Raw genomic sequence first — 26,141 nt, 5'->3', positions numbered from 1 at the left:
ATTGGGCACAGTAGCATTCAGGTTTGAGTAAACACATAATAGGATTGGGCTGTTTAAAAGGAGTAACTTTTTACAAGGAAAAATGGTTCTGTGAATCCACTCTTAGACAAGATGATTGACAATAGGAATTCAATGTATAAACACTGACAAATTTTTAGCAAAAATGAAAATGGCAGGTATTCTTTTTTCTTTTTGAAAACCAAAGAACCAAGGTCAGATAAGAGAGATTTAATAAGAAAAAGAGCACACGTTCCTTGGAAGAAATTCCTGCCAGGCATCATAAAGAGGAGATGTACAGTATACTGAACCTCTTGTCATGTGCTATGGGACTGATCATTTAACATAACACCACAACAGCAGAGAAGTGCAATTTATCACTTCTATCAGGTTAGTCTCCTTGAAGGTTTTCACTGCAGTACTTTCCTTAACAGCTTGTTAACTCAGAAGTGCTAAGGTGAGAAGATGCAAGTTGCTTCCCCTTAACACTAACAAAAAGTGCCCAATGAAAGGACATAAACATTACTTTTAAAGATCTGGGAGCTACACAGGTTTTTATTTAATTAGAGAGGAGGTGAAATGTTATGTCAGCAGGAACAGTGTTGTCATATCAGTTCACCTATGCCAAATGAGTGGCAGCTAATGGGGAGAGGGAGTTAGCCTAAGTTCAGGGCAAATACTGTTCAGGGCAAATACTGTTTGTGCAAAGTGAGAGACGTAAAGGAAAACAGGCTGGTGAGCAGTCTTGGGCAGCTGCATATCCAGCAGGAGAAAGTGCAAGTAGGACTAGGTTAGCATTTCTAATAACAGGTAAAAAGGGCAAAGGTAAAGAACCCCTGGGCAGTTAAGTCCAGTCAAAGGCTACTATGCGGTTGTGGCCCTCATCTGGCTTTCAGGCTGAGGGAGCCGGCGTTTGTCCAGAGACAGCTTTCCAGGTCATGTGGCCAGCATGACTAAACCGCTTCTGGTGCAATGGGACAGTGTGACGGAAACCAGAGCACACAGAAACGCTGTTTACCATCCCGTCGCAGTGGTACCTATTTATCTACTTGCACTGGCATGATTTCAAACTGCTAGGTTGTCAGGAGCTGGGACAGAGCAATGGGAGCTCACTCCATCACAAGGATTCGAACCACCGAACTTCTGATCGGCAAGCCCAACAGGCTCAGTGGTTTAGACCACCCACATCCACATTTCTTATAGGACTGTGACAAAGTGCCCCAACCTGTGAAGAATGACCCTTCAGTCCTCTCAGTGCAGAGCACCAGGTCATTTCCCCAGATTACAGTAATTGTTGGAGCTAAGGGGTGGAAATTGAAGGGCAGAGTCACTTCTTACACAGAGATCTCCAAGCCATTTACAGCATATTTTAAAACAGATGCATAAATATATTATAAAATTAGCAAATACAGAAACACATGCAACTCATAAAAATATGCAAAATAAACCCCCATGACAGTTGTGGGAAGCTCTGGGTGCACACTAACAACAAAAACATCACCATCCTATTCCATCAAAACCCTGAGAGGAAATATAAGGTGTTTTTCCTAGCACAAGACAGATGCTAGATGTTAGATGGATTACTCTTCTGCACACTGTGTGGAGCTGTCCTTGAAGCTAGTCTGGAAGCTGCAGGACAGAATGCTCGGGCTAGGCTCCAGTTGGGGATGGTCTCCCACCAGCATGCTGGCTGCCTCAGAGTTTTGGCAACTTGTGTATTTAAAATGCTGAACAACTTGGGTCCTGATTACCTGAGAGAATGTCTGCTTTCCCTATGCTTTCCCTATCTATCGAGGGGAAAGCATTATAGTGCTTAGTAAAAGGTGCTCAGAAACATTAACATGCTACAGCTGATTATAGCAGTAGCTGCAGCAGTACAGTGTTGGACACATTTTCTTCTCCATTAAAGTGACTCTGGACTCATCCAGACTTCCTTTTGTGCCATACTTTCCAGGCACAGGTCCACACATTAAAACTCCATTTCAGAGTGGTTTGTTTGTTTGTTTGTTTGTTTTTCCCCAGTGCTTTCCTCAGGAAAACCTGCATTTTACCACTGAATTGGAGCAGATTGCAATCTGTGGAAAATCTGATTGCTATTTGCTATGATCCAGTGCTAAAAAGCAGGTTTTCCAGGACAAAGTGCTGTGACAGCAAACAAACTTACTAACAGAAATGCTTGTACTTGGATCTGTGCCTTGTGAGGACGATTGGGTGGCAACATCGCATGCATGATGTCAGGATGTTGGTAGGAGCTGGGGGGGGAGCAGCCAAACACAGCAGCTGCACAGCTCAATGGCTGGTGGCTGCACCTCTGCCTCCTCTTGTTGCTGTGACTGGTGGGAGGCTGCTTTGACCCTCCTTCCCCTTGATGGGAGGAGGAGGAGGAGCTGGTTGCTAGAGGCATGCAAAGCTTGGCTCTGTGCTTCAGCTCCATGTTTTGGGGTCATGGGTGGCCCCTGGCCCCTACCTCCAAAATATAGGGGGGCCAAAAGGGCTCAGCTGCCAGGAGCTGGTGCCCTTGCTGTGCCTAGAAATGTGACACAAAAGGAAGTATGGATGAGCCCTATGTGAGTCCACACACACATTCAGTGACTTCACTAGATTTCACGCACAGCTCTGGATCTGGAGATTGTCTTGTGGCCCAAGAGTCACTTATGCTGCAGCAATGCCACTGACTTCAGTCATGGAAGAGGCAGCTTGTGGTGAGCTCCAGCTATTTATCCCTATTACAAGGGAAATAATTGGTAGTAAACAGCAAAACAATCCCTGCTTTACTTTTGTTATGCTAATTGCCATGAATCATAAATCTGGTTAACAAAACAATATAAACTGATGGATTTCAATTCGACTGCTTGCTCTGTTAATCCATTTTCAATTAAATTTAACACTAAATTACACTGTTTTCTATTATTCTACATTCTCTCCCCACCTCCTACACCCCATTATGCTATAAAATATTTAGGAAGATACTAAAACTGCCTCAGAAACAAATTCAGGTTGAATGCAACAATTGTTTTGCCAACGTGTCTTATTAAGCCCAAAGTTGCTTTAAAAAATGATGAAGCTATGAAATGCTACTACTTCTTTTTCTTTTTCTTTAAATACTACTTTCTGCTTTGCAAGTCATGTTGGCTAGACAATTGTTGCGCTTACCCTGAATTTGAATGGTTTCAAAAGATACTACAAGAAAATAAGCTTGTTTGTAAAATGTAGATTAATTTAAATATGTGATAGATGGAATAACTATTGTGACAAGTGGAATACAGGTTTAAGAAAGGATATACCAGATTAAATATGGAAAACCATTAAGTAATGGAATAAGAGATGGTGTCTCCTAATATGAATTTATTGGAATTTATATATAAAATAAATATTTAAAATCTATGCAATCCCCAGTGATCATCTGATTGTTGGGACTTGCATCACACATGGAACTTAGAAACATTATCAATCAACTGTTCATTGGAGCTTGCATAGAACCTGCACAGTTTAATTTCCAACTCACTTGGTGGTGTTGTGACAGGTAGATGGCCTCTATGAAAGATAAAAATATGGCTCACCTGAACTTAGATGGAACTTCCCCATCCAGGAAGACAGGACTGAAACAGTATCTCCACAATCCAAAGCCACAGATTTCTGATAGGATACAATAGATTTTCCCCACATTATAAAGTATCTTTAAAAAAAAAAAAAATTCTCCGCCTATAGTTCAAATTTATTTATATGGTGTCAAACCTGACAGATATACCACAAGGAGTCTTTCCACTGCCCCCTCCATTTCTTCTGCTTTTACTACCTTATTATATTGTATTTCTAGCCCTATTCATGACTTTGATGATTGCTTTGCAAGCATGATTTATCCCCGCCACAGAAACCAATGAATTTGCATGCATGAATCTGATCACAACCACTCACATGCATAACATTTGTTGAACAGGCACTGACATTTTCATACACCTAGCAATAAAAGAGTTAATGCAACATTTGCCACACAGGTCAGTGCTGACCGCTTTCCAGGTGAAAATTGCAAAACACACACAAAAAGTATACATTCTTGTAAAGAAGAATTTATTATTTCGGTCACAGACCAGTTCCAGCCCACATACAATATCAAGGAAATCATAAAACACAATAGGGATATATTTGATTTTGCAATTAGGTATAACAGGGACACTACAGATATAGCAACAGTTAAAAAAAATATAAATTAAAACTTAGTCACTAACATATAACCTAAAATTATAATTTAAGTCCTTAATCATTATGATAGCACAGCTTGTTCATTGTTGTAAAAGAGACATAAAACTTTGATTCTGGAGGAAACTAAAGCTACCCAATATTAGAAGTACCAAGAAAGGCAGCAGTTTTTTAAAATTTAGTAGCAACAATATTAAGCAGACCTCTTTCAGGGGCCAACCAAGCCTAATGCTCCAGGCAGCCATCTGGACTGCCTGCCCAAAATCTGGCCCTGAATCCTGTGAACAAACTCCTATCCAGTGCATCTGTGGTGACTTCTGCTTTTCATTTCTTACCTTTGTCATTAAAGCAACATACCTAGGCTTTGGACTCACTTGTTTCTATGGAGCTTACTCATGATTAGTAACATCTTTGCTATTAGGAAAAGTGTTGTTATGGGGGGGGGGGGTGGCTGAATGCCTGTCACCCTTCTAATTCTTGGAATAGCCAGGCTAGCTTCTTGGTAAGAGATAGTCTAGGGTAGGCACATCCAACTCCCAAGAGACTGTGATCTACTCCCAATATAAAAACTGGCAGTGATCTACCCATTGTCATTGCAGAGAGAAAGAGTGATGTTTCATTTCTGTTTGAATCCAAGGCTGGGGAAGCAAGGCCCTCTTGGGCGGTTAATGCCATGAACCCCTCCACTGAAGGATCAGGCTGAATACATGTGTAAATAAACCATATATCATAAAGACACCACAGTCTCTACTGTACCTAATTCTGAAGGAATCACGAACCCTGAGTAAACTCCTGGAATCTTGCACCACTCAGAGATTGGGATGGCATACAACAGTATGAATCAGATTCACACCGATGCATATAGGGACACTGTTGCTTTGGGCAGAGTCCAGTGGCAGACTTTGGGCTCTCAAATTTCAATGGCACCCTATGTAACGCTAGAATTTGGCACCCCTTGCTTCTCATTGTACATCATTGTTGTGGTCTCCCCTGTGATACCGGCGCCCATTCAGCCAAGCAAGTTGTGCTACCCTAAAACCACCTCTGTATAAGGAATTTGGCAACACAGTTAGGAACTGTAACACAGGACTGCCTTGGTTTTTTTGTAATAGTTACAGTATATGGGAGAGATTCAGTATGTGAGATATTGGATAAAACAGTTTCTGACTTTTTGTGGCTTGAAGGTTTCTGATGCCATTCAACTGCTCAAGGTAAAATGATGTGGTCTAAATTAAGCAGTGTTTAGGTTGGATATTTTTCTGGGAATCCCATGAAAGCCTTTTTTTTTTTTTTTAGAAGAAGAAAAGGGGGGATCATATCTAACCCTGTCAACCAGCAACCTAGATTGCTCAGTGAAGGCTCTAACATAATCTTAGGGGGCAAAATATCCCTGGACTCTTGAGAGGAAAACCTTATAAAGGTTTCCCCTCGCCCATCCTGCACCCATGAGATGCTTATTGCATTTCTATCCCACTTTTCACTGGAGTTTTATGCAGAGAGGCATCTCCATTTCACCTTCAACAACAACCCTGTGAGGTAGGAGCGGTTGGTCCAAGGTCTCTAAGTGAATTTCCTGGCTCAACTGGGATTTGACTCCAGATGTGCAATTTGTCTATGGTTTCGGTTGCAGATTCTCAGTGTTGCCCTTACAGTGTCTGTTTGCAAGACCATCGATTCCAGCTCTTAAGCAGCCCAGATTTAACATAATTTGCAGAATAGCTGAGGTCTTGTAAAGAGCCAACTCTGACAGAGAATATCAGGCTTTGTGGGTCTTTTCAATCCCTCAAGAGTTGAGTTTGAAACATCAAAGCTAAGAACTGTGAGTCGCATTGCACAGTATTAGCTAGCTTATAAAGGACTTCAGTTATGTTACAAAATAGAATTTTGCCTTGATCTCAGCTATTTTTAATGGCCTCAATTACCAATAACATTTTTGATGACACAAATTCATAAAGCTTCTTTGACACTTTTGCTTTAGGCAAGACTCCAGGTACTGTCTGCTGAGCCAACACACACCAGGTCTTTAACTCCCTTAACTCCTCTTTATTTCTGACAATGTTGCTAAGGCGGTGCTGATATTCAATATCATTAGCATCATTTACCTAGGGATTGTGTTATGCTGCTCAAGAATATGAGGTGTACTGTGCCTGCTGGCAGAGAGTATGCTAAACTCCACTGTGAAATGCAAAGTGAGACCAGGAATTAAATGCAGCATCCCAGTGTCCTGTTGTCGTCCCCCCCCCTTTCAACAACTGAGGCCATATTCACATCCTAATGAAAATTCCTTAAAACAGCTAAATTTTCTTTGAATTCCTCAAACCTTTGGGAACCCCATCTTCTTAATTTTTTAACCACCACCTCTCACTGTTTCAATATTAGCATCATGACGACCAGCTGCACATCAGAGTAGGAAAGCTATATTTTGCTATCCATGAATCCCTTTTCTGAATAAATAAAAAATCATTGATTTCCTTTTCTAAAAAGTTCTTTTGGTATTTGTATTCGTAGCAGACATGCCTCAAAGTCACTGTAAACCTATTGTTAGCTGTATGATTTGAAATGTAATAACAGGAAAATACTGGGAACTGGAGTGTGGTGTTTATATGTTAACCAAAAAGCAAATGACATTGGTGTAGCCCCCTCACAGTATCACCCTGACTGTAATGGAATTGACTGATTGCTTATTGTTATGCCCACAACTGCAGATGGAATCCAATTATCTATACAAAGCTTTGGGGATTTGAAAGTGCAACCAGAATAGCTAATAATTTACAAGAAGGAGGCAGAGCACTCATTGGCAAAATGTTACCACCTAGCTCTGAAGGGAGACTGAATTAACTTCCTAAAAGAAATCGCATTTGCAATCCTTTGGCTGAGCAAATGGGAAGGGATATCCTGCCCGCCCGCCCGCCCCCCAAGCATAGCATATGCTCCACATTTAATTGTCCTGTCTTTCCAGATAGATTTCTGAAGAACAGGAACTTTCAGAGTTGGGGGGGGGAGCAGCAGCAGCAGCGCTAGAAAGAAAATGAATGCAAAAGGAGCCTTACCTATTGCAGGCCTGATCCATGGTCCATTCTGTGGGATCAATCAAGCTGAAATGTTTATCTCAATGACACATTCATCCTAAAAGTTTTGCAAGCATTTCAGCCTCACTGAAAACTTATACCAGACCCATGCATAACGGCAGTGGCAGTGAAGTTTAGAACCCGACCAACATAGCCACAGGGCTGGCCCTTCTATTAGGCAAACTGGGATAACTGCCTCAAGCAGCAGAGCCAGGGGTTGTGAATTAGCATCCTCTGGGTCCGCAATTTGCCTCTGCAGGCCAGCTCTGACACCTCCTGCCTGTATAGCAGTGAGGTACTACATCTCCTCCTTCTCAATTATAACAAAGAAATACTGTAAAAAGAAATAGCGATTTCAAGTCACATTTAACAGCAGGTAAAATCCATCAATCCCAATTTAAACATATGTATCAATCAATATAAGCAGTTCATCTGTTCAAATAGATATGAAAATGAGACTGACAAATACAAAAGGTAAATTCAAAACTAGAAATGGCAGCAGGTTCTTCAGACCACTGAGTAATGGATGGTGAGTGTTTATCCTTCCAGCTTTGAAGTCTATTTGTAACCAGAAGAGCTTGCAGGATCCACTTCCATTGCCTATCCCTTTGTCCCCACTTCACAGGAACACATGTGGATATCTACATATATCAAGAATTTCTACAAAACAAAGTTAGTGCAAGCAACCATTTTTTTCTTTCTTGAACAATTTCTGACCAAAAGGAAGACATCATAGGCCATGCCTACAAATGCACCAAAGAGGTGTGAGCTCTTATTTAAAACATGTTTGCTGCATTGCAGAAAGTGCCTCACCCCCAGTCTCATAGGCATATCTATTGTGCTAGCAAAATATTGTAGAGGGATAAAACGTCTAACCATACAGAGATTTCTGCTAGGGTTAAATTGGCACAAGTCTGCTACTGTCACTAAAGCTGAAATGGGATGAAACAATTGACCTGTTTATCTGTTTTTGATTGGAGCATGAATCAGCTTAAACACCAAATGATTTCATGTAAGTGAGCTGTGGATCACTCTGATAGCACCTAAGGTGGAATGGCTTCCTGATCCAGATGGAACTGAATCACCTTCTATACAAGTAGAGCAATTTAACTGATGTGCAGATGGCAGCCTCAGTGTAAATCAGGACAATAACTGGAGTTACAAACTGTAACAGATCATGTTATAGTATTCTGGATTCATTTCCCCAAGTACAATCTTGCAACAAGTATGAGGACTGACCAAACACAGCAAGTACATACTGTAGAATGATATCAAAGTCCTTTAAACAACCACCACTTGGATATCACTGCCTTCAAATTAGCAGAGCTCTGCACAACTTGTGACCAGCCAAGACAAAAACAAAACAAAACAAAACAAAACAAAACCTGTGTGGTTTAGCAATTCATGTGTTCACCTAGGACAGGATTCAAATTCCCACCCAGAAATGAAGATTACTGGGGGACATTTCACAGAATAACCTACTTCATAGGGAAGTTGTGAAGTACTGTATGCTTAACATATTGAGAGTGAAAAGATGGGCAGTGTGAAGTGCTCAGCCAGTCAAGCCCTTTCCTGCAATACTCCATTCTCCTTCCTTCCTTCCTTCCTTCCTTCCTTCCTTCCTTCCTTCCACCAGTCCAACAACCATATTGAACTAATGATCTGTCTCCAAGTGTGGCCTGTGGGCTTCATTCAGCTTGGTGGGCCACAGGTTCTGCTGGTGTAAGTTAGCACCTTCTGAAGGTCCGAGTCTGCCCTTTCCATGCCTCTTCTAGTTCTGGAAGACAAGGGAGGAGGGAAGCCTGTTGCAGCAGGAGAGAGACATCTGTGAGTCTTCACCTGCCTGACTCATCTCTGTCTCTTAGCCTCTGTCCTCCCACTCACCTGCTTCAACATCTGCCTCTGATTCTGCACTTCTCTCTGCCACAGACTCTACCAGCTCACTAAGCCCTGTTACCACTTCAACTTCTGACACCTTCTCTTTGCAGTCTTTCCCCTCTTTTTCCTCTGCCCACTCATCATTGTCCTACCACCACTTCCCAGGCTCTGAGCCTTCTTCCCTTGGAGGTTCCCCAGCTTGTTCTCCCACCATTCCTCTGCATCCAACCAGTCCCTAGCACCAGGGGATTGTGGGACCCTTCAGATCAGCATGAGAGGTGATGCAGGAATCTCCAGGCATAAAAGGAGATGCCATGGGGGGCGGGGAGCTGCCCTGCCTCTGAGCACCTCTTCTGGGAATCTCTTCTGGCTCTTTGAGAATAAAATAAATCCTTCCACTCACTAGTTAGGATAGAAGCCACTGCTTAGAATTTAACACTTAATCTCTGTGAGCTGCTAGAGCTGTTAGGTAGCCGATATGAAGACTATGGATTAAATCAAATAAATAAATAAATAAGAAAAAGTTTGAAATATTATGCAAAACTCCCAACCTAAAATGAAAAGTGTGATCCTTTTTTTCTTACCTTAAAAATCTTCCTAACAATAGCCTCTAAATTTGTTTCCTGATAGCAAGTCCCATTGAATGCAATCAATGGCTTGGAAGCTTTATCATGCTTAATCCTATATGAATAGTGTTCTCCAGACCCATTGTCACACCTGGCAGGATGATCCATTATGACTAGAATGTGGCAGGCAACAATTTAAATAAAAAGTATTGTGGTGCTTCCAGTTTGTGATGCTACCTGTTCCATTCTATCATTTAGTGCACTGCATTGTCAACAACGAATGAGCTGACAGGACCTGATGTAAAATGATGCAAAGAGCTGTGATGGATGTTGTGTGACACAATGTAATTACAAAGGAAGCCATCAAAAGAACATTACATTTCCTGCAAACACCATTTCCTACACATACAATGCCTAATCAACTAAAAGCAGATATTTCAAACTCAGTTGCTAGTCTAAGTGCAGAGGAATGAAAATCTGCAAAACATTGGGCTAGGTGGAAACAAGAGAGAGAGAGAGAGAGAGAGAGAGAGAGAGAGAGAGAGAGAGAGAGATGAGAGTCAAATGACTAACATCTTTTTATACCTGTCGGGCAAATGGTAAAGAGTAATGGAATAAAATGTATCTGCTTATTCAATAAATAATATTTGCATTATGGTAAAGATCTGGATGCAAAATGAAACTTTATGTCTGAAAGCTTCATGCAAGCAATTGTACACCAGTTTGTCATCCTTTTTAGCACTAAATCTGTAAATATAGAAGAAGCACACCAACGTTCTTATAATTTTAACATTAAAGAATTTTCCTTTCACTAAGAGAGCACCAATATTATTCTGTAACATTTGCCAAATACGTTATTGCCTCAGCTAAAGTAAAATGGTCCCAGAATGCAAAAATGTAGTTCTAAAGATAACCCCAGCCAGTAATCTGGACATGGCATTTTGAACCAGTTGAAGTTTCTGAGTCATCTTCAAGGGTAGCTGTGTATAGCAAGTGTATAGCAATAATCCAATCTGAAAGTTACTAGAACAGTCGCCTCTGCCCAAAAGGGGCCATAGGTGGTGGAGCCACACACAGCTGGAAGTAGGCACTCCTAGCCACAGAGGCCACCTGGACCTCAAATGACAATGCTGGATTCAGCATAACCCTCAAGTTATAGACCTGGTGTGCAACCCCTTTCAGAACAGGTAACTGACTACCGCATAATAAATACACAAAACCTGGCCTCACTCTAAGAAGCAACAGTCCATCATTCAGATGCCTGGCTGTTCAATGTGGTTTTCATCTTGTGCCAGAATACAGTCAGAGTTGATGCCAGGAGAACACTGCTGGGGACAGTGTTTTCCATAAGTAGGGGAGGGGTACTGCTCAAAAAAACCCTCTTTCTAAAAACAGTAAAATCTGTCCTTGAAGGTGATACTCTGCAGATAAGATTCCCTCAGAAGGCATAACTATGCTTGCAATTAGCATCCAATTCTGCCTGAAAGTTAAAAAGTTGCTGATAATTTCTCTGTTGTTGTTTTTTAAATAAAGGTTCCATACATAAAACCATCTGGTTGGATCTGCTCAAAATTTGTTAGGCACAATTCACTCTAGATCCTTTGTCTGCAAATTTCATCCACTTAAGTGTAATGGGAAAAAAGTTAGTGTATTTTTTCAAGTCCCCGTTATAGTCCATGGTGGCAAAACAGAGCTCCAGATTGAATAAGTCTTATTTGGACCCAGAATTTTAAAAATGGAATTGCAAGAACACAGAGCACATCCAAAACAGACTGAGCTGCTAAATACTACACAGATACAGGTACAAGGCAAATCATGTGGTCACTGCATACCTCTATTATTTATCTAGGTCACACAGATGTTTAATACTTTGCCCAGGCAGTGTAAGAAAAGAAGAAGAAAAAAGGACCAGTGCTGTCATGACTATGTTGAATTTTCACATTTCAGTTCAGAATATAGTGCACAACCCCACTTAGGAAATTATGCTAGGTTGAACAGTGATTAATACATGAAATGCTGAATCATTTAAACTGCTTGCTCTAATCAGTTTTCCCATTGGCCAACATTTCTGACATCTAAAATTCCATCCTCCTTGAATTTCAAGCATTATTACTGCCAAAGGACCAGCACTCACTCACTTAATGTTGTCTGACATGAGAGAAAACTGCTGAATGCCAAACAAGCAATGCCACATTTCACAAAAGGATGAAACGTGTGCATGTTGTATCTGACTGTCAACAATAGACCCCAGAAGAGCTTTTGCATCCAAGGGAGAAGACAGCTTGATAATAAATGCATTTCATTTAATAAAAACAAATACAGCAGAAGATGCACTTTTAACAATGCATTTTAACATAATGTGTTTATTTATTGCATAACAACAACTCCAAGTAGTTTTTCTTTCCACTAATCCTTGCATAACTCACATATATTTCAGGTGTCACCTGCTAAATGATAAACTGGATACCCAATAGCATTTCATTTATTTATGAATTATTTTTATAAGCCCAAAACATTTGTTTCATCTCATCCATACATCTGTTCCAAGGTCAAACAAAATATTTAGTCAATTATGATAACATTATTATTATTGTGCATTAACTCAACAACTCTTAAGGTTGAACACTGAGTTTAATAGATCTCTGTGATGACTAAATTAGAAGTAAAGTGCTCTTATTAAACTTTGAAATGGATAGTTGCAAACAAGTAAACATATCCAAGGAGATAGTTTTTTTTCTATATCAGAGGTGGGCAAACTTTTGTGTATGAAGGCCACATTTTATTTTATTTTTTGATGAATAAAATTCCTAATCTTTAATTGGGGAAAGGTTGGTTCCACAACAATGAAGGAGGAAGCTTTACAAGACTTTATTCCTAGAGGAGGGGTTAGATACTTCTCTCATATGACCTGCTTCAATCAATAGGCACAGAGCTGGCTGCCTATTAAAAACAGCCCTTTCCCCAAGTTCTTCCTTCTTCCCTGTCACAGCATCCTGCCCTCACACCTTTTGAAAAATGTGAGCAGCATGGGACTGAGTAGTATTTTTTTGGTTATACCCTTTTTGGCCTGCTTTAAACTTTTCCATTCGGCTGTTCAGTTCATTTGGCATTATGTGCAGGCAGGTGAGGGGCTTAGAGCATCTCGGCATCCTATTGTCACCCAACTGGGTTTGATACTCTTGAAGCCTGACAGGTGCCACCTGCTGACTGCTGACTAGTGAGAGTGGCTGGCAACCTTTAGGTCACGCACAGCTTCCCTTTATGAGAATATGCTATTTGCCTGCCTTCACAGCTTGGGTGATGGAGGTGAACTCGGGTGGATTAGCCCTCAGTAGCATGCGGGGTATTTAATATGGACCTGCCCAAAACATACCAACCCACACTTGTCATTTATGACTGCTACAAGTTCTTCTCTCTTGCATTAATAAATATAACCTCAAACCAATTCCTGTCTTGGTGAGTCTTCATTCCAGGTATAGAACAAAGTGGTCAAGGACCAGGACCATATACCAATATTGGTGGCACTATTGCCACCAAAGCAAGAAATGGGTGGGACACCCCTTCTCATATTTCTGTCCCACTTTCATCCATTATCCATTCATTCAATTCCTCTCTCTTCCCCCTTCTCGCTCACACAAACAAACCTTCTCTCTCATTTTCTTTTATCCTATTCATCCCTTCAATCCATCTGTCTTTCTCCATATCTCTCTCTCTGGGCTTTGAAGGAGCACATCAAAAAGTTTCATGCACCACTGTTGGTCCATGGGTCTCTCACCTGCGCTCTGCATCCCAGCAAGCTGTTCCTTATTAAAGAAAGTGTTTTCTTTTGGCTAATCTAGAAGTGCCAGTATAAAGGTAAAGGTAAAGGTACCCCTGCCCGTACGGGCCAGTCTTGACAGACTCTGGGGTTGTGCGCCCATCTCACTTAAGAGGCCAGGGGCCAGCGCTGTCCGGAGACACTTCCGGGTCACGTGGCCAGCGTGACAAAGCTGCATCTGGCGAGCCAGAGCCGCACACGGAAACGCCGTTTACCTTCCCGCTGGTAAGCGGTCCCTATTTATCTACTTGCACCCAGAGGTGCTTTCGAACTGCTAGGTTGGCAGGCGCTGGGACCGAGCAGCGGGAGCGCACCCCGCCGCAGGGATTTGAACCGCCGACCTTTCGATCGGCAAGTCCTAGGCGCTGAGGCTTTAACCCACAGCGCCACCTGCGTCCCAGGTGACAGAAGACCCACTCCCCGGCGTCGCTCCGATGGGGGGCCCAAGTCCTTCTGATCGAGAAGTGCCAGTATAGTGACTGCTAAAACAGGAAAACATGTTTGTCATTTGTTTCAAGTAGGGTTCTCAGAGATGAATTTTTGAAAGGCTTTCTCAGTAAATGGTAATGGTAGATGGTAGTCATTATGTTCTTTTTAAGCATAGCTTTAAAATGAGGATTTGGGGTTTTGTGAGCAGCAGCTTGTAATGCACCAGCTAGCATACACTACCCTTGCCAAATATCCTTGCATTCTCCTACAGACTCACAGTGAAAATAAATATAGTGATAATTTTGGCACCCTCTGAGTGATAGATCCCTTTAGCAATATCCTGCAGAATAATGGATCAGATTATTATTATTTTTTTAAAAAAATGAAACCAATTTAACTTGCAGTTAAACAGCACCAGCTGTTATAGTTATTAGCACTTGCATCATCATCATCATCACTATCATAATCAGCATAAATATAATTACATTTGGAAAGATAAATTAGGACCAACACAGCAAATGCTGCATGGAGAGTTGTTTGTCCTTTATGTCTGACTTCTAAAAGCGCAATCCTCACGATGAATGTTAATGTGAAGATCTTGACATGGTTTGTGGCTTTCTTTTACTCTTCTTCCTAGAAATAAGAAATGAAGCATAAGAGGGAACCATCTATTGCACAGCACACAGAAAAAACATACAGGGAGTATGTTAAGTAGGAAACATCCTCTCTAATATATTTGGGTAAGGCTACGATCCTCTGGTGCCTGGGCGGACTTGTCAGGACTGAATGATACAGCAGATCCCACAGAAAAAGAGAACTACAGATGTAGGGGGGAATCTGCCCTTGCAAACTGTTCTGTTATAGATTGGGAAGCTCTGCTGCCCTTGTCACTCTGCTGCCAGTACTCTCTAACAGTGCTTCCAGCAAAAGGTGTGTGTGCTGGGGGCATGGCAGAGGTGGAGAGCAAGAGGTTAGGGATTGAAAGCCTTCCCAATTCTTTCATTATGCCCCCAGATGGGGAGGGAGGTAAATATGTCAGTCCTGGACCTGGCAAATTTATTTTCCCTCCCACTGGGAGTAATGAGGAGGAAAATCTGTAAAAGAAGAATCTAGCCAAAAAATGTATTGGGGGGTGGAGAAGGACTGTGTCGGACTTACATATAAGCTAAACAAGCTATAGCTTAGGGCCCCTCTCTCTTGGGGCCCTCCCAAAAATATACTACTTCTTAATTGTACAGTGGTACCTCTGGTTAAGTACTTAATTCGTTCTGGAGGTCCGTTCTTAACCTGAAGCACCATTTTAGCTAATGGGGCCTCCCACTGCTGCCGCGCTGCCGGAGCACAATTTCTGTTCTCATCCTGAAGCAAAGTTCTTAACCCGAGGTATTATTTCTGGGTTAGCGGAGTCTGTAACATGAAGTGTATGTAACCCGAGGTACCACTGTATTTCACTATTAATATACTTCTTAATTGTATTTCAGTTCAACAATTACTTTGATAAAATGCATATTTTGTTATGTGCAAAATGCTTTAGATACCTATTAGATCCATAAATTACCATATATCTTCAACACAGAAAACAGTGACAACTGGTTGTTGACAAAGGACAGCTGGATATATAAAGGGCCCCATTACCTTCAGCAGCTTAGGGCCTCATCAAACCTAAATCCAGCTCTGGGGAAGGAGGAAGGAAGAATAGAGAAACTGGCACATCCATCTTCCACCCTGCCATCTTGAGCGAAGCAGACCTCTGGATTAGGCCAAACGTGGCCATACATACCAACCTGTCAGTCACCCAATGTCATCTGACATTGGAGATGTGTTGACTCCTATGTAAACAGTATAGGTTCTGTAGGCTGGAGCTGTTAGAAAACAACATAAACAATCCTTCAGCTAAGTCACTTTGCAATAGCAAGAAAAAAGGGCAGGGCAATGAGACATTGTTGAGTGGAACCTAAAGCTATCCGTTCATATCTGAATAGCAGTAAATGAAAAATGTTCAAGGTTGCTCTCATTGACTAGCTGGAAGGTTCTGCATTTGTTCTGCTTTATTTTTTTTTTTCCCATTCAGCCTTTTTTATTATCTCCTCAGAGCCTTTGGGGCTTTTCCTGCTGTCAAAAATTAAAACACACCATTATTTATAGCCTCAGAAAAAAAAATACATGGAAGCAGACTCTGCCCAGAATACTAATGTATTGCCAGTGTTCACTTAAGCCCTTTAAAGCCATTATCTAAAAATCAAATTTAGCTGCATAAATTTATTCTGCATTTACATGAAGATTGACTTCTGCCTCGGTCCAACCTCTTTCCAAGTTGCTTTTGTTAGATCTCCCGGAGAACGACATCCAGATACTTTTTCATTTTGCACTTAAGCATAGTTCTTCCTGTTGACAGACATTTAAACATAACTGAAATATGAATTATAAATAAGTTTGGCAGAACAAAACTTGAAATCCCTATACACCTGCCCACTGAAAGCTCGATAGGAAGGTGAATAGCTGAAAGGATCATCCATTTATTAGCACCTGGATAATGACCAAAATGTGCCCCTGAATTGATTTACCAGCAACGCCTTTCCATAGTTGAACTGAAGAGGAGAAAATTAAAATGAATGAAAGAAAAAGTGAACTATCTGTGTTTAATCTCCAGTTCCATCAGAAATCGATTAACCAACTGACTTTGGGTCCAAAAGAATTAATTATACTCAGTCTCTGGTATAATTAACAACACTATGGCCATCTCCCAAAATATTCATTAAACAGTCAGGAACAATATGAAATTCAAATTAAAATTGGAAACGAGATTAAATAGAAGTAGTCATCACTAAAAAAGAATCAGAGTACATCTGAGATGAAATCATTTGAGCAATACAAAATATGGAAATACATTTTGTGTTACATTTAATTATCATTAATTCCAGCACTGCAAGCTGGCAGCTATTTTAGGCTCATTACAAAGACTAAAATGGGTTGGAATTTTAATATGAATCAATCCTCATTGGAATAATAGGAATAGGAATCAAGCTTTCAGGAAGTTTAAAGCTAAAAATCCAAGTTGTCATTTTTTATTTCTTATGCTTGGCTGCACCAATCTGCATTTTAGAAGATCCCTTGATAGGTTTCTGGCAGCAATGCCAAAAAATCAAGAAATATATATCTATTTGGAGTCCTTATGAACACACCTTGAAGATTCCACTGTTTCAGCATTACCAGTGAAGCAGGCACTTCTATGATAGAGGGGATTTAATGCTTACTTACATGCTTGCTTACCGGGAAGCTCTGGCCAGCGAAACAGGCTGGGAGATGGTTGCTGCAGAAGTGGCATAAGTCTCATTGTGAGGGCAACTGGACATGCATAAGAGCACATAATTGTGCAAATTGCAAGATGGTAAATACAGTGAAAAATATCTACTTTATTGCCTCCCCTCCATCCATGAGTAATCATCTATCAGTGCCAGCTGATATGATGGCTCTGCTCTGTCTTCACAGTTGTGTCCAGTAATCCTTCTGAATACCAGTTGCTAGAAACCATAGGAATGGAAATTGCTATTGTGTGCAAAATCTACTCCCATTACCAATTTCAGTTGGCTGGTTAATTATAACCATTCCTGGACAAGGGTAGCATGGTGGTCCATGCATTGGTAACCTCACAATCAGACTATTGTAATTCTCTATATGAAGGGCTATCCAGCACCTAGTTTGGAAGTTGCAACTAGTACAACATGCAGCTGGTAGGGTGTTTGAAGGACTGCATTGACTGCAAGTTCAATATTTTGTTACTGACATCTAAAGCCTAAAGAATTTGGGACCAAGATACCTAGCAAGCTGCCTCTCCTGGTACCGACCACACTTTTAAGATCTTACAAGGAGACCCTGCACCATCTATAAGAAATATATACGGGCAATGAATATTTATAAGGAAATAATTGTAACTATAAATCTCATTAATTTTCATTGGTGGTTCCGTTCTTTCATCATTATGAATTGCTGGTTTTGTGAGGTGTTGGCAAGTACAGTACATGACATTATAAGACAACAGGATTTCACGTTCAGCATGTGTTAGAACTAATGCAGGCATCAGATCAGCAATATATCATGAGCAGCTGAGAAGGAAGTGTGGTTCCTTGGAGCAGCCTTCACCTGGTTCCTAGAATGAGATTTTCTGTAAATCTTCAGCAGCCTGCTTTGCTCATAAAACAAAACAAACTGATCTCTCAGAATAACAAATATTATATTCTTTTTTTGGTTTGCTTGAGATGGCCTGGTTGGTGCCCTGGAGCTCATAGAACCTCTTTTGATCTGCTTGAGACACCTCTGTTGCCGAGGGGAAGCAGAGACCATTTTTGCAGATTTGACCTTCCCTCTGCCATTCTCACCATACTATCTTCTCCTGTGCCTTGGAGGGTCCCTGAACTCTCTTGTCTCCCCTCTTTTGTTAGTAGACGTACTCAGATAGTAGTTCTGTTGCTGCTTGTAGTGTTGGTGCATTTGTGCTTCTTAAAAGGAAGGGGGGAATGGACAGTCTTCTGCCATCTCATCTACAATAATGGTAAGAATATAAGAAAAGCCTGCCCATTGCCCCACCTAGTTCAGCATCCTGGGTGGGTGAGGGATGTGAGTGGCACTGTGGTCTAAACCACTGAGCCTCTTGGGCTTGCTGATCAGAAAGTTGGCTGTTTGAATCCCTGCGACAGGGATTCAAACAGCTCTGTCCCAGCTTCTGCCAACCTAGCAGTTCGAAAGCATGCCAGTGCAAGTAGATAAATAGGTACTGCTGCGGCAGGAAGGTAAACAGCATCTCCATGCACTCTGGCACTCATCACACTGTCCCATTGCACCAGAAGCGGTTTAGTCATGTGGTTTAGTCATGACCCAGAAAGCTGTCTGTAGACAAACGCCGGCTCCCTCAGCCTGAAAGTGAGATGAGCGCAGCAACCCCATAGTTGCCTTTGACTGAACTTAACCGTCCAGGGGTCCTTTACCTTTACCTCATGGTGGCTAACCAGCTGCCTGTGGGAGACCCGCAATCAAGTCATGAGAGAGCATCACTTTCACCCCTTTTGATTCCTGGCAACTGGCATTTGTAGGCACACTGCCTCTGGTAGTGGAGGTGGAATATAGCCTTATCCTCCATCCATTTGCCTAATCCTCACTGTAAAATCAATAGCATTCAAACACCAAATATTATTATAATCTTCAAGGGCTATTTTGGCATCACATGAAAGCAATCCTAAAGTTCGGTCCACAATATTTCACAACTTCATTTGAGTCCAGCACTAATAAAATCCACAAACAAAATCATTAAAGAAACAAGGAATTTAAAAGAGAAACAATAGCTTAATGTTCAAAACATTCCCAAGTTGGGCCCACGCTGGGACTCCCCCACTCCTCAATCTCCCCTGCTACTGAATGACTATCACCAACCACACAAACATCTATTATTAGGAGGAGGAAGCTCCAAAGCAGAAATCTTCCAGCCAGAATTAGACCCCTGTACTTTTCATTGCAGGAATTAAGTACTGGGGGTGTGAGCCATTGGTCATATGCCACAAAGGATTAAGTAAATAAATGAGGAAAATATTAGCTCTAAACAAGATGGGCAGAGTTTATATTGTCTTTGTATAGTGCTTGTGCTCCATGGGGACTGGCTTTCTCATTAGTAAAGGACCTTTTATATTACTTCTAAAGTATTTGTAACTCTGTCAGAGACATGGTCGGCAGAGAGGAATCTGCAGAGGGGGAGGAAGAGGCAGAGGAAAACAGAAACTTGATTCTTTCACACAACGAAAGTGAGATAAGCCCCTCTTGCTCTGGAATGCTGCCTGTAGGTTTTTGCAGCGGCACAAAGATGAAAGAGCAGGATGTAGGTGGTAGGAGGGGGCTGGATTCAATTCCAGAGGAGGAGGAATTGGCTGCACCTGAGTTTCCAAGAAGCAAGAGGCGGAGCAAGGTATTAGAACAAAGGAAGATTGGCAGGAAGCGGGGGAGGACATGGTGTATATCTGGCCTTGGGAGGGGCCAGAAGCCAGTTGAGTCAACTGACTCATTTCAGTGAGGTGCCCAGTTCTGTATTAACATCCAGACAGAATAATATCATCATAAAACAAGTGCAGTAAATGTAGACATCACTGCATGATATCAATTATTGCATCATTTCCCCACCACCCACCAAAGTGAGGCAAAGCTATAGGTCTACTGCATACTGCTTCTGCAAACCAGTATACTTTTAAATTTGCCACTCTTGAATGCAAAGGAGTTAGGAGATGGTGCATCATTGCAGATAAATGTGTTGAGGAATTTCCCCTTTATCCAGCAGAGAGAGAAAGGAATTGTGATCTTGCCTCTCATTTTATATCATAAAAATGTATCAAAGAAACATGGGGGTCCTTTTCTTATGTGCTCTTTTCATCATAACAATGCTTTCAAGAGATTTGAGAGATGATTGCATCCATTTAACAAACTTGTGAAATGGAAATCAAATGGTAATTGCATCGGATGCTGATGTGATGGTAATATGTTCCTAACGGATTTCATCTGGAACAAAGTAGCTGGGGCGAAAGAGTGTTCACTTTTCGTGAAAGCAAATAGTCATAGCTGGAGGGTCCCGAGAACATTCCCCCATCTATGAATCAGACTGAAATTTTATAGATTCACATTTTACAGGTAGCTGAGCCATATCGAACTGACCCTACGCTGTTCTCACTAAACCATTCAATAATTTTATTATAATTGACCTTGTCCAGACCTGGTTTGAAAGGTCACAGTGAATTATTTAATGGATAACAAACAGTTTCATTTAAGCACACGGTTAACATACTGAAACTCTTCCCCCTCCCAAGCATCAAACAACACATTCCTACACTCTATGAATTCAATTTGACTTACCCCCATGAATATCATAAGATTACAGCTGTATTCTGGTATCTTATTTCCTGGGAGTAAGCCCAACAAACCATAATGAGACTTACTTCCATGTATACATATCCAAGTTTGCACTGTACAGCTAAAATACACTTTGTCCTCTGATGTAAAGAGTTTTTCACTGTCTCTAAGCAATATTTTAAATAAAAATGGGTGTGGCACATATCACTGGTCTTTTCTAAGCCAATTTATAGCACCATCCTATCTGCATCAACTCTGCAGCAAATCTCAATGATTTGATAGGGCATACTTCCAAGTGAGCATGTATCGGACTCCAATTTTAGGTGTTCTTACTTTCCCATGTTTGATTTGGTAAAAGAAATGGATTGGGACATTATATTAAGGACTGAATCAAAATAGGGGAGCTATTTTTTTGGGTAAACATTCTCTGCAGCGTTAAAAAGCTATAGTTTTCCATTTATAGATTGATGAGGAGTCCCATGAGCATTCGGCAATGATTGCCCAACATCTAAAGCATCAGTGTTTTACCTCAGTGACATTGCCAGTTAGCTAACTTGATTGGCTAAGACATTGTGATGTCAACACATACATTATCTCCACTGCTGAGGATGGCTTGTATGACTTATCAAATAAGATAATGACAATACAGTAAGGAGAAGAGGAAAAAACTGTAGAAGCAGTTTAGGGAAACAATGACAGTGAACAGGATGGGTGTGTGTGTGTGTGTGTGTGTGAGAGAGAGAGAGAGAGAGCGCATTATCACCCTTCAGGGCCTTTTTTTAAAGGAAAAAGAAAGAAGTTCTGATGCTAATGTGCAATGGTTCTATGGTAGAGGCAGCAATCCACCGCAATCAGATCAATATGTAAAAGTAAAGTAATCCCTAAATTTGGAAAGGTTGGTAATAAGTGTTGGATAAGACTAGTGACCCATATAGTCCAGCCTCTTGTTTTCACAGTGACATACTAGAGGTGCATGGGAAGCCAGCAAGCAGGATGAATGCAACAGCCTTCTCCCCTCCTGTGGTTTCCAGCAACTGATATTCAGAAGCCTTCAACAGTGGAGACAGAACACAGAGATCAAAGTAAGTAGCCAAAGACAGCCTTGTCCTCCATGAATTAGTCAAATCCTATTTTAAAGTCATCCAAGTTTATGGCCCTCACTGCCTCTTTTGGGAGCAAGTGGCATACTTTAACTCACTGGTTCTCAAAGGGTGTGGCAGGAGATTTTGACAACAGGTGAGAAGATTCAAGGGCAATCAAATATTTAAACATTTCAGTGTAGCATAGTATAGTATTGTATCAAAAAAATGGGGGGGGGGCAGGCGGCGGCTATACAACCAGAAAATGTGGCCACAACTCTCTTCAAGTGCATTGGCATTTCTTCAACAGTATTCCATGGCATATTGCTGTGAACAGAGATTTTCAATTCTGACAAATATGAAAGATCAGAAAAGAGAAAGGATTCTTTGTGTTGATGAGGAGATGAGAGTTTGTTTGTCTCAAATTGGGCCTCTCGATGAGTTTGTAGACATACTTAAGGTACATGCATAATAGGCTCGTTTATATTTTGGGAATAATTTGTGGTCTTATGTAGCTTCCTTGTTTTGTACTTTCTAGATGTCCTGAATCTTCACGGTTGTGAAACACAGAACATCAGAAAATTAGCACCCTGCTCTTAAAAAGTGAAGAACAACAACTTGCAAGTGTATCCCATTTAATTCATTGCTTTGAAAATAATCCCTTTAGTTCTTCCCCACTGTGGCTTCCCCTAGCTTCTAATAAAATCAGCAAGAGTCCCCACTAAATTGATTCTGTGCAATAATCTAATCTGCATTTCTCATCGCCCATTAATTTATTTCTATAGCACATTAACTGTAAAACAGTTTTTTGCCCTTTTGGTTACCTCCAACTAATATATCATGGCTCCGATCAACAAATGAAAGATGCACTGTAATCAGTAACTTATGTCCCTCAATAGTACATTTATAAAATAGTTTCTATCCCGGATAGGTTTAGAATAGTACTGGTGGGAGGGGGGAGTGTGGAATCAGTGCTCTTTTTTCTCTCTTCTGGACAACAGAAAAGAAATCTCTTAGAAGTAGACTGGTTGATTGCTTTGAGGCCTGAAGTAATCATAAAAAATGCCTAGCTTGAGTTATTTTTCTGTGAAAGATTGGACTATTCTTTCCTCAAAACAGAGCTTTGAGATTGCCAGGCTATCCCTCCCTCACCCCACAACACAGTAGGGAGTGGAAGAGGGAGAGAGTTGTTCAAATTTTAAACTTTAAAGGAAACAATTATAGGCTAGTTCTCAGGCTTTTTTGGTTTAGCAGGGGACGTAGCAATATAACAATAACAATAACATATTATTATTATTTATACCCCGCCCATCTGGCTGGGTTTCCCTAGCCACTCTGGGCGGCTCCCAACCAAATATTAAAAACACATTACAGCATTAAACATTAAAAACTTCCCTAAACAGGGAATGGTGCCATAGATTTTGCTGGGCCTTAATTCCTATCATCCCTTTCCCTTGTTCATTGTAGCTGAGGTAGATTAGAGCTGGGAGTCCAACAACATCTGCAAAGCACCACATTGGCCACCACTGGTTTGCTTTGTGTATGGGTAAAAATCATGTCTACATATTCATTTTCAGGAGCAAATTAGCTGATAAGATCTCAAGACACATCAACTCCGACAATCTCAGTTGCATTGCCAATATATCCCAATATAATATAGGTGTAACAGATCATCAAAAGGGTTGTGAATCGGATTTATACTGAATGGCATAGGTGCATTCTAGAGAGTCATCACTGACTGAAGAGCTGTTAAGTAAGATTGCTTTCAGAATAAGAATTGCTTGTCTCTTGCATGTCTGTCTCAGAGGAATATTTTGTGAATAATTTTGTGGATTTTATTTCTGAAGTTTGGCATGTGGCCACAATATTCCTTTAAAAAATGCCAAGACTTATGTATGTCAGAATAGTACATAAATCATTAAAAACCACACAATCCAAAACTAAAAACATAATGAGAAATGGCTTTAATGCAGCAACAGTTGAAACAATGCAGGTGGCAAGTTAAATGTCATTGTTTTGTTACAGAAAGTGTGTTTAGCTAGCCATGCTCTCCTCCAGCCCTCCATTCCATTCTCCTTTCATTTTCTATATTTCTTTCATATGACTACTGAACTTCCTTGGTTCTCATTGGGCCATGCTTGTGTGTTTGTGTGCTTGGTTTCCTTTCAACTTTTTCCTACTTCTGGAAACCTCAGGGTTCTTCCAAACATGCTGATGCTTCTCTGTTTCTCAGTGGCCTTTGATTTTGAATGCTTGCTGAACTTTGTACTGTTCTAGGGGTGGGCATTTGGGTTTGGGACCTTTCTGAATCCTTTGCAAATAATGAGCAATGAAATGGTTGGGGCTCCATTTCCAACATAGGGGTTTTTGATCAACTTTGTAGCTGTAAGCATGAAATTTCCCTTAGGAGTTTTAACTGTAGTCATCACTGGTAAAAATGATATGATCAGAAATTTTTAGGGAAATAAAAGGCCTTGTGCAGACCCCCTTAGTGTGTTCAAAATAAATGTTTAATAGGCACGTCCTCTCTAATTGCATTTTCTTAATTAAGTTAATAGAGCTGAGAACTGCGAAAGAGCACATCATGGTGTGAAGAAAATCTCACTCTCCAAGCAGCACGTCTCCCACTGAGGTGATAAAAACCCACAGAACTGTAATTAAATAAACACTAACTGTTTGTATCACAGGCTTAAATCTCCCATGCTACTTCAGAGGGTGATTAAAAGACTTCTCTTAACAAGATATACAGTCTTGAAATGCACAGAACACCTCTTCCACTTCCAAGATTTGTTCTTGGGGAGGAATTTACTTAAAGGTAACCAGAGAGCCTTATGGCACATTTAAGACCAACAAATTGATTGTGCTGTAAGCCAGAGTCCTCTTTGTCAAATACATGAAGTGGTCACCTAAGGGGATCAAGCATATATTCCATTAGTACAGAAATAAGACAAAACTAGTAGAAATCAGAAAGTGAAGCCAAAATTAGGCAATGCAAAAAAGAGTTGTCAGTGTGTCTCGAGACTCTACACAGCCCAAATGAATACAGAATTGAATCAAATGAATACAATCCAATCAACTTTGTATGAGCCACTCCTGATCTGCAGCCACTGATGCAGAACATAGCATCAGCCATGTATCCTTCTGGACCACCTGGTGGAAATGGTTTTGAGGGGCATTGCTTTGCCATTGCTCCAACCTCCCAGAAACATACAGGCAAACTGATATAGATGGGGGAGAAGAGTTGAGATAGATCGAGGCAGATTAATGGAGACCATGACAGAATATGTAAAGCTTGCAACTGCTTTCAGGGAAATATGCTTACATGCATGAACACAAATGCGTACAGAGACAGAGAGGGAGAAAGGATACTATCTGACAAATAATAAGGGACTTTCATGAAATGATGAAAAGCTTGACCAGTAGTTAATACAGAGGGATTATCTAGCCTTCCCACAAACCAGACCTTTTGAATGTCCCCCCTCCTAATGTTAATAAAGCCATTCCATGTGGGTCTGGGTTGTCTGCTGAAGTGTGAACCTATCACCTGAGCCTCAAGCAACAGCAAAGGATCCATAAGTACCCCCAAGCTATGTACCCACTCCTTAAGAGGGAGTGTAATCCCATCAAGTGCAGGCCACCTCCCATCCATCCAATCTAGAGAACCACCCACTAACAGTGCCTCTGTCTTATCTGGATTGAGCTTCAGTTTGTTAGCTCTTATCTAATCCATTACCAAGGCAAGACATTGTTCCAAGACATCCACTGTCACACCTGCAGATGTAAAGATGGAATAGAGCTATGTGTCATCATCACATTGCTGATGATGTACTCCCAACCTCCAGATAAACACATGCAGCAATTTCATTTAGATGTTAAACAGCATAGGAGACAGAATTGAACTCTGAGGAACCCCACATAGGGCCATAGCACTCCCCAAGCATCACCCTCTGGAAATGACCACCCAAGTAGGACAAGAACCTCTGCAAAGCACTGCCGCTCCACCAAATTCAGACATATGCTCCAGAAGGAAACCATGGTCGCTGGTATCAAAAGCCACTAAGAGGTTGAGGAGAATTAACAGGGACACATTTCCCTTGTCTCTCTTCTGACAAAGGCCATCAAACAGGGCAACCAAGCCCTTTTTGTGATAAAACCAGGCCACATTAAAATGGATCTAGGAAATCAGTTTCTGGTCCAGAAACTCGCTTAAGAACCTAGCCCAAGAAGG

General features: G+C 41.1%; 1 long non-coding RNA gene across 1 annotated transcript; it reads right to left on the bottom strand.

Annotated features, from left to right (window-relative positions):
* Positions 1–15,587: 15,587 nt before the first annotated feature.
* Positions 15,588–21,309, bottom strand: LOC309349316. The gene is made up of 3 exons (XR_014159841.1): positions 21,036–21,309; positions 16,227–16,333; positions 15,588–15,814 (listed from the first exon to the last, which is right to left on the bottom strand). It is a non-coding gene; the product is annotated as an uncharacterized lncRNA (long non-coding RNA).
* Positions 21,310–26,141: the final 4,832 nt, after the last annotated feature.

This window comes from Podarcis erhardii, assembly GCF_964252035.2.
Source record: "Podarcis erhardii genome assembly, chromosome: 8".
Taxonomy (NCBI): Eukaryota; Metazoa; Chordata; class Lepidosauria; order Squamata; family Lacertidae; genus Podarcis; species Podarcis erhardii.
The sequence above is the reverse complement of the archived record's forward strand: the minus strand, read 5'-3'. Positions and strand labels throughout refer to the sequence as shown.